The sequence below is a fragment of the Grammomys surdaster genome, unplaced genomic scaffold (assembly GCF_004785775.1).
Source record: "Grammomys surdaster isolate TR1022 unplaced genomic scaffold, NIH_TR_1.0 222, whole genome shotgun sequence".
NCBI lineage: Eukaryota > Metazoa > Chordata > Mammalia > Rodentia > Muridae > Grammomys > Grammomys surdaster.
Window position 1 is genome coordinate 1,441,285 of NW_021604667.1, and position 8,347 is coordinate 1,449,631.

Genomic DNA, 8,347 nt, shown 5'->3' on the forward strand with positions numbered 1-8,347 from the left:
CAGCCCTACAGAAGGTACTGGAAGGAAAATGACAACTCAAGGAGTGGAACGACACCCAAGAAAACAGGAGAAATTAAACATCTCATAACAAAACAAAAAGATGAGACACACACACACACACACACACACACACACCTTCAGCAATGAAAGTAACAAGAATTAACACTTATCTGCCTTTAGTATAAATTCCACAATAAAAAGACACAGACTCACAACATACAGGAGACATGAACAGGATCCCGCATTCTGATGCATATAAGAAACATACTTCAGTGACAACTACAGTTAGTACTTCAGAGTAAAGGACTGGAAAAAAATGTTCTCTCACAAATGGTCCCAAGGAACAAGCTGGAGTAGCCACTCAATTATCCAATAAAATAAACTTTCAAACATCTGGAAAAAGTCTCTAGAACTTGTGATATTAACCCAAGAGGATCTGACAACTTCCATGTCTTCCAAAGCACTGAAAAATCCTTCTGCCTACAGCCTTTACTGGAGAGGATTTACCATCTACCCTTGGGTCCCTAGTACTGCCAACATCTAAGCAACTGTGTCCAGAAACTTCCTAAGGAGCTCTGTGCACTTTCCTGTCTGGCCAAGAAACAATAGAACATTTGCCATCTGCTCAAGGGGATCAGGAAGCTTTTCATCTTCACTAAGGTATTCTGTACACTTTCCCTACATACCTGCAGATCTGGAACTTTTTTCATTAGCATAAATGATTTTAGAATATGTTCCCCCTGCTCAAGTGTCCCTGAAAACTTCTTCATGCTCATCTGGGTCAAAGCAACTTTGATGTCTTGTAAAAACTTTTGGATCTTTCTACAACTGTTCAGAGTACTGCTGGTTCTTCCCCAATGACCTATGGGGCTTGAGGACCTTTGTTAACTTTTCTAAGCAAAGTGGGACTTCCCATCTGTACAAGATATGCTAGGACCTTTGCTGTCTGGACCTGAAGCTTGGGAAATTTCCCAGTCAGGCTTTATGGCTCTTGGACTCATATCAGTGACTCCAGAACTTCTGGGCCATATTATATTGTCTCAGGAAACTCCATTATATTTGAGGGATCTTCCTGGAGTTCTAGATTTATCTCAGTATGGATCAGAGACTAGAAATGTCATGCTATCTACCCAATGGCAACAGGGAATTCCCTCAACCTCAGAAGGAATGGTAGCATGTTGGATGCTGCTCAAGGGGCTGTAGAACAGTCCCTATCTTCAGAATAGATAGTAGGACTGTCGCTTTCTATACATGGAACTGTGGGACATTTTCTGTATGGTCCAAGTGAGATGCCACACTCCCTGTCTTCCCAGGGGACCAAGGACCATTATCACCCTTGGAAGTAGATATGGAGGAAAATTTACATTCTCAAGAATCTCTGGTACATTTGACAAATGTGCTAGGATTTCCAAGACATGCTGTGATATGGCTTGGGTCATGTGGGAATTTCCTTACCTGCATAGTGAAGTCTGAGATATTTTCCATCTGTTCAAGTTCCTGATGGACGTTCTCTGTCAGCCAAAATAGCTGCAGAACTGCCAAGCATAAAACAAGGAACTCTACAAACTAAGAAACTAGCGGAAATGGCACTGATAAATCCTGCTTCTACCTGATAGGCTCTAAGACATTTTCCATGTGGCCAAGATGTTTTTAGAATATTTGCTACCTAGTGTATCAGGTGTAAATCATTCTCTGATTGATCAGGGAACTCATGATTTTTTGACATCTTCCCCGGGCCTCTTGAAATTTTGCCATCTAACTCTAAGGCTGTGGAAAATTCTACTGCCACAGGTGGTCTGCAATCATCTCTGTGTTCCATAGACAAGATCTTAAACATATGCTATCTGATACAGAAGCATGCATATCTTTCTATATCTACAACAGCGTCTCTGGTTCTTTTACTATCTACCCAAGAGGCCCTAGAACATTTAGCACCTTCGCTAGGGAATTTGAAATCTGGCCAACCTGACAAGGATAAACTCAGAACTTTGATACCTTCACGAACTGTTTTGAGGGATTCCAGGAGATTTGTCATTTGCTCGAGGGCATACAGGACTTTCCTCATTAGAAAATGAGACATCAGAACATTCACAATGTAATGAAGGGGTTGTGCAATCTTCTTCCTCTGCAAGAGGAACTCAAGAACTTTTGTCCTTTGCCTAAATGTCTTTAGAATCTTCCTTATCTATACAAGGGATTATGAATTCATTGACATATTCTCAAAGATCAGTAGAAGGTTTGCCATCTACCCAAGGGGCTGTGAAACTGCACAGGTCTACAAAAAGTAGAGTAGAAAATTTATCATATACTGAAAGTCCAGTGAATCCCCTATTGCTTTACAGGTGAGTTCAAGACTTTATTAATTCAAGGTAATCATCAACATGTAATATCTGCCTCAGAGCCTTGGAGACCTTACCAAGGTAACAGAGACATTCAAAGACCCTTGCAATCTCCCAAGTTTTCAGGAAACTCGTACTAGGTCTTTTGCAACCTGACCTATTTACCCTACACACTCAGGATCATTTGCAGATTGCTGAATGAACTGTTCATAACAGAACAGGGAATGGTGGATCATTCACCATCTACCCAAGGGGGACTAGGACTTTTGCTATCTTCTCCAGGGATTTTGCAATGATCAAAATACAAACACACGAAGTTTTAGAATTTGTCAAATGTGGGAGAAGATGAAGACGTTTCTCCATCTGACAAAGGAGCCAAGGAACTTCCCATTGTGCTCCACATTTATCTTTTGCTTCAGAGGCTTTGATATCTTCTTCATCTTGCCAGGAATCTCAAGGGTCTCTAGGATCAACTCCATGTGCTCATAGGAAGTCAGGAATATTGCCATCTATCAAAGGGGCTGAGAAACATTATCTCTCAGAAAGGGCTTTGGAGACTGCAGACTGCATGTAAATGAAACTAGGACTCTGGAAAATTTACCATGTAAAAAAGACTTATGAACAATTTCAGTTCTTTTTCAGAAGGTTCTAGAAATTATCTATTTAAGATACTCTGAAGCATTTAGCATATCCTAAAGAGGCTATGAAATCTTCTTCATCTACTCATGAATTAAAACAAAAACCATTGTTATCACTTGTAATGAATTGTAGAATCACAGGATACTTCTCCATCTGTCCAAAAAAAGTACAGGCTCGTTACCATTTTCCTTAGGGTTTAAAGGATATTGTCTATATCAAGAAGGATCTCTGGAAACTTCTCTATTAGTCTTAAGCTATCTAGAATATTTGTAATCTACCAAAATTTTTTGCATATCAGCTCAGGTAACTCAGGGCCCTTCACCATATTCTCAACAGTTTCTGCAACATCCAAGTGCGTCCAGTGCACAGAATATTATTTGTCTTCTATCGCAGATTCTTTGGGTATATTTCCATCTGTGACAAAGACTACAGGAATGCTGCCACATGCCCTAAATCCTCTTGGACTTTCTTTACCAGCACAGCAAGTCCAGTGCCTTCACTATCTTTTCCAAAATCTGTGGAAACTTTCCTGTATTCATAAGCATATCCAGAACTGAACACATAGGAACAAGGTACGCTATTATACACACATTGACTAACGTTTCTGGAGAAAGTTCCCTTTATTCCAAAGCCACTTTCGTACAGCTCATAGCTACACAGGAAATTGAAGGATATTTGATTTCTACCTCAAGGACTCTGAATTATAAGAAAATGACCAATAGGATCTAGGAATTTTCCCATTGGTCCAAGTGTTTCTGGTATTTTCCTTGTTGTACAAGGAATTTTAAGGTTTCTGTCATCTGCACAAGGGCTTCTGGTAACTTCCCTATCTTCTAAAGGTTCTCAGGAACTTTTTATATCCAAACAAAAACTGTAAGAACTGTGTCATCTGTTCAAAAGTCTTTGAAACATCCAACCCCCAGTATGCTCTAAAGTTTTCTCAGTCTGTTTTACATACTGTACAACATGCTTCATCCTCTCCAAGGACTACTCGAATTTCCTATCTAGGCAGGATACTAAGGGATTATTTTGTCTTCACCAGGGTATGTAAAACATTTCCCATCTGCAACAGGTGCTCAGCGATTCCCTCTATCTAATCCAGCAGCTCTAGTAGCTGTCTTCTCAAGGTTCCAAGGAACATTCCCAAGTCTGCAAAGGGAACATGGGCTGTTCAAAGTTCTTTGTCATCCATCCAAATTCATCAAGAACCTTCAGTATACAACACAGGGGTAGTAGGATAAGACAATCACACCCAAACTATCTTGGGGCATTTGTCATGTCACTGGTGAGATGTGTAAATTTCTTAAATTGCTTAGGGGGTTAAAGAATTGTTAATACAAACACCTCCTTGGTCTTCCTGCATCATGATATCTCACTCCAATGACAGGACTACCTATCAGCAAAGGGGACTCTGAAAGTGTCAAAACCTAAACAAAGGAACTTAGGATCTTCCACCCATCTGCTGATGAAACTGGGGAGGGGGCATTCTTTATCTGCACAAGCCACACTAGTACATCCCATGTCTGGAAAATGGACAGTAGTACATTTGCCATCAACACCAGGACTTCCAGGGTCTACATAAAACACCCAGGTGCTCTGAGGATTTTGCTATCTGATCAAAGTTCTCTCAGAATTTCCTTGTCTACAAGGAATTTGAGAATCTTGATCAACATAAGAAGGGGCTCTGGGATATTACTAATTGCCTAAGTCTCTAAAATAGTCCATATTGTAATAAGGTACTGAAGAAATTGTTTCATCTGATCAAATGACTTTGAAACATCCAACTTCTTGCCAAGCAGCTCTGAGATTTGTCCATCTGCCCAATGGACTATACAACCTTCCCCAGTTCCTCAAGAGATACTGGGCCATTCCTATCTATGCAGGAAAGTCAAGGGTCATTTTGAGGTCTATAGCAGGGTATGTAGAATATTTTGCAGCTGCAGAAGGTGCTCAGTGACATGCTCTTTATACTCTAGGAGTACTAGGACTGTTGATATACTTGAAAATGCCTAGAGAAATCGCTAGGTCTCAGAGTACATTGTTATCTAACCAAAGGGCTTTAGAACCTTCATCATATTCAACAGCATTTGGGGATCAATACAGACATACCAAGAGTAACTTGAGGAATTTGCAAATTGTGAGGGATAATGTAGAGTGTTCTCAATTTGCTCAAGGTACTACAGGAGTTCTCTCTTCAACACTTCCAGAATCTGGAAGACATTTTTCTTCTACCCAAAAAGGTGCAGCAAATTTTCCATCTGACCGAGGCTATCTAGTATCTTTTAATCATGCCAGGGCATTCTGAAACTTTCAATCTCAGCCTGGACAATGATGTGTACACCAGGATCTACTGAGGTGGCTCTACTGCATATAGAACCTTCCCTGACAATTTTAGAGTCAGGAAAATTCTCCATGTGTCTGAGAGAATTTGGGCAATTCTCAAATTCCTGCAAGGAATTTGGGTCTCTCTACTTCACAATTGACTCCATCATCATCTCCATCTGATCAAGAGCCTCTGGGACCTTCCCTATCATAAGAAGTGACAATGAAAATGTCTAAATCTGAACCAGAGATTCTATGAACTTCCCCATCCACTCAGGACCCTGAAGGACAGTTGCATTTCTTACATGTACAAGCCGTACAAGTATACACTATGTCTGCAAAAGATACTGTAGGAAGTTTGCCTCCAATGTAAGACATCTGCAGTCTTCCCCAAATAATCACATACTCTCACCATCTTTCTCATCTGACCAGAGGCCTCTGGTATTTTTCTTATCTACACAAGGATCTCTAGGAACTTGGTCATCTTCCCAGGGGGATTTGAGACACTCTTGATGTTCCCAAGGGTTTCTAAAACTGTTCAATATAAACAAGGGACTGGTCAACAGACTTTAAAATGTCAAACTTATTCCCGGGCAGCTATGAGATGTTCTCCATCTGCCCAACATGCTATATAATGTTCACAGTCTTCCCAAAGAGCTACTAGACATTTTAGAGCTACTAGACCTTTTTTTTTTTACCTAGCCAGAAATGTTAAGAATCCTTTTAGTCTTCAACAGAAGATGCAGGACATTTCACACCTGCACTAGGTGCTCAGTAGCATGCTCTCTCTACTCCAGGGTGCTAAGACCTTCATTATCCTCTCAAAAGCACAAGGAACTCTCCTGGACTGCAGAGGGAACTTTGCCTGTGCATACTTCTTTGTTTTCCAACCAAAGAGTTCTATAGCTTTCCGTATTCCAAAGTAATATACGGACAACATAAGCATACCCAGAGTATCATGGAGCATTTGGCATATATGAAGGGTTATGTGGAATCTTCTCAATTTGCTTCAGCAAGTATAGCAACTTTGCCAACATCACCTCCAGAATCTTGTAGACATTGATCATTAACTCAAGGAGGTGCAGCAACTTTCCCTTCTGATCAAAGTATCTAGCACCTTTGCAATCAGCCCAGGGGCCTGGAATTTTCCATCAAAGCCCATGGAATGGTGTATACATCACTGACTTCTAAAGTTGCTCCTGAGTCTCTGAGACTGTCCTTCTCAGAAGGGATTCAGATATCTTCTCACTCTGCTCAAGGAGCTGTGGGTTCCTGCCTATCTACAGGAGGGACTATATGTCTTCCACATCTACCCGAAAGTCTCTAGGAAATTCCCCATTTGCACAGGGGACTTTTACAAATACCCTACATGCACAAGGCACAGGAACAGAGTCTACTTTATACAGTGCACAGTAGCATACTCACCATCTACCCCAGTGTTTCAAGGATATACCCACCATGCTCAAAAAAAAATGGGAGGAAATTTGAAAATTACCTAGGGTCTCTGATAAGTTACATAACTGCACAAGGATCTCTAGAAGCTTTGCCATCTCTGTACAGGGCTCCAGGATATTCACCAACTGCACCAGGTAAAGGAAAAACATCAACGACTACACCAGGTCCTGTGGTATCCACTCATGACAGTCTAGAAATTTCAGTATTTGCCCAAGTCGCTCCTTTATTATCTTTCCAACCCCTTTTTATTCATCCCTTTCAATAGAAAGGATTTTTTATTTACCTACATCTACACAAGGTACACCAGGACCTTCTACTTCTTGCCAAGGAACACTTGAATCTTTCAAGTCTACCCAAAGGTTCCAATAACCAGATCCATGAGCTTCAGACTATTCAGAATCCCTGTCTTCTTCCAATATTCACATGGTAATTTCTTTATCTGGACAAGAGACTCTAGGACATGTATGATATTCCCTTAGGCCATTTGAAATTTCCTTATTTGTTCAAGTGAGTTCTGGGCCTTTGTTTTCTGTCCAAGAATCTGGAGAACATTGCTTGTCTTCACTGGACAATCTGGAAGATTTCACCTGTACACATGGCAAGACAGGAGTATCAAGTGCTTCACCAGCAGATTTCAATACTTTACCATCTACTACAGTGAGTGTATGAACTTCTCCATATGTCTAAATGAATTTAGGATTGTATCAATCTGTCTCATTGTCTGTGAGACCTGACCTGTCTGCCTAGTGTGTTCTAGAAACATTGACATCTGCCCAATGGGGCTGTGAAAATTTTCCCAGACAGAACCTTAGCCACATGCCCAGGATGATATAGGACTCAGGTCTCCTTGCCTGGGTTCTCAAAGACTTTCTCAATTTTCCAAGAGCAAATTAAGATATTACCATCTGCCTAAGGGGATTTCAAATCTGTTCTGTGTACCTCAGAGTCTGTAGCAAATTTTCTATCTGCCTCAGGGGCCCCAGAACATTTTAGTTTTGCCCTCAAAGATGTTGGAGACCTTTCTCTATCTCCCAAAACAATTTTGGACTCTGGATATCTTTACAGAATTCTCTACTGACTTCGGCCACTCTGCAAATTTCCCTGAAATGGTCTCCAACTTCCCAACATTCTCTGGGACCTATGTTATCTGCACCAGGTACTCTGGAACAGTCCCTACCACATCAAGTAGGAAAGAAAATGTCTTCACATAAAGAAGTGAGTCTAGGACAGTTACCACCTCAGGAAGAATATGACAGAAAATTTTCCTCTACCCAAGGAGCTAGGGACAGTTGCCATCAACACAAGAGTCTCCAGGACATTCACGATTCCCATAGGGGACTCTAGAAATTTCAATATATTTCCTTGTAGTGCTAGGCCCTTATGATCAAGTTGGGGCCTTAATAAAGTTCTTATCTGTCCTAGAATTTGTAATGTAAGTCAGTCTCTCTCTCTCTGTCTCTCTCTGTCTCTCTCTGTCTCTCTGTCTCTCTCTGTCTCTCTCTCTCTCTCTCTCTCTCTGTCTCTCTCTGTCTCTCTGTCTCTCTGTCTCTCTCTCTCTCTCTCTCTCTCTCTCTCTCTCTCTCTCTCTCTCT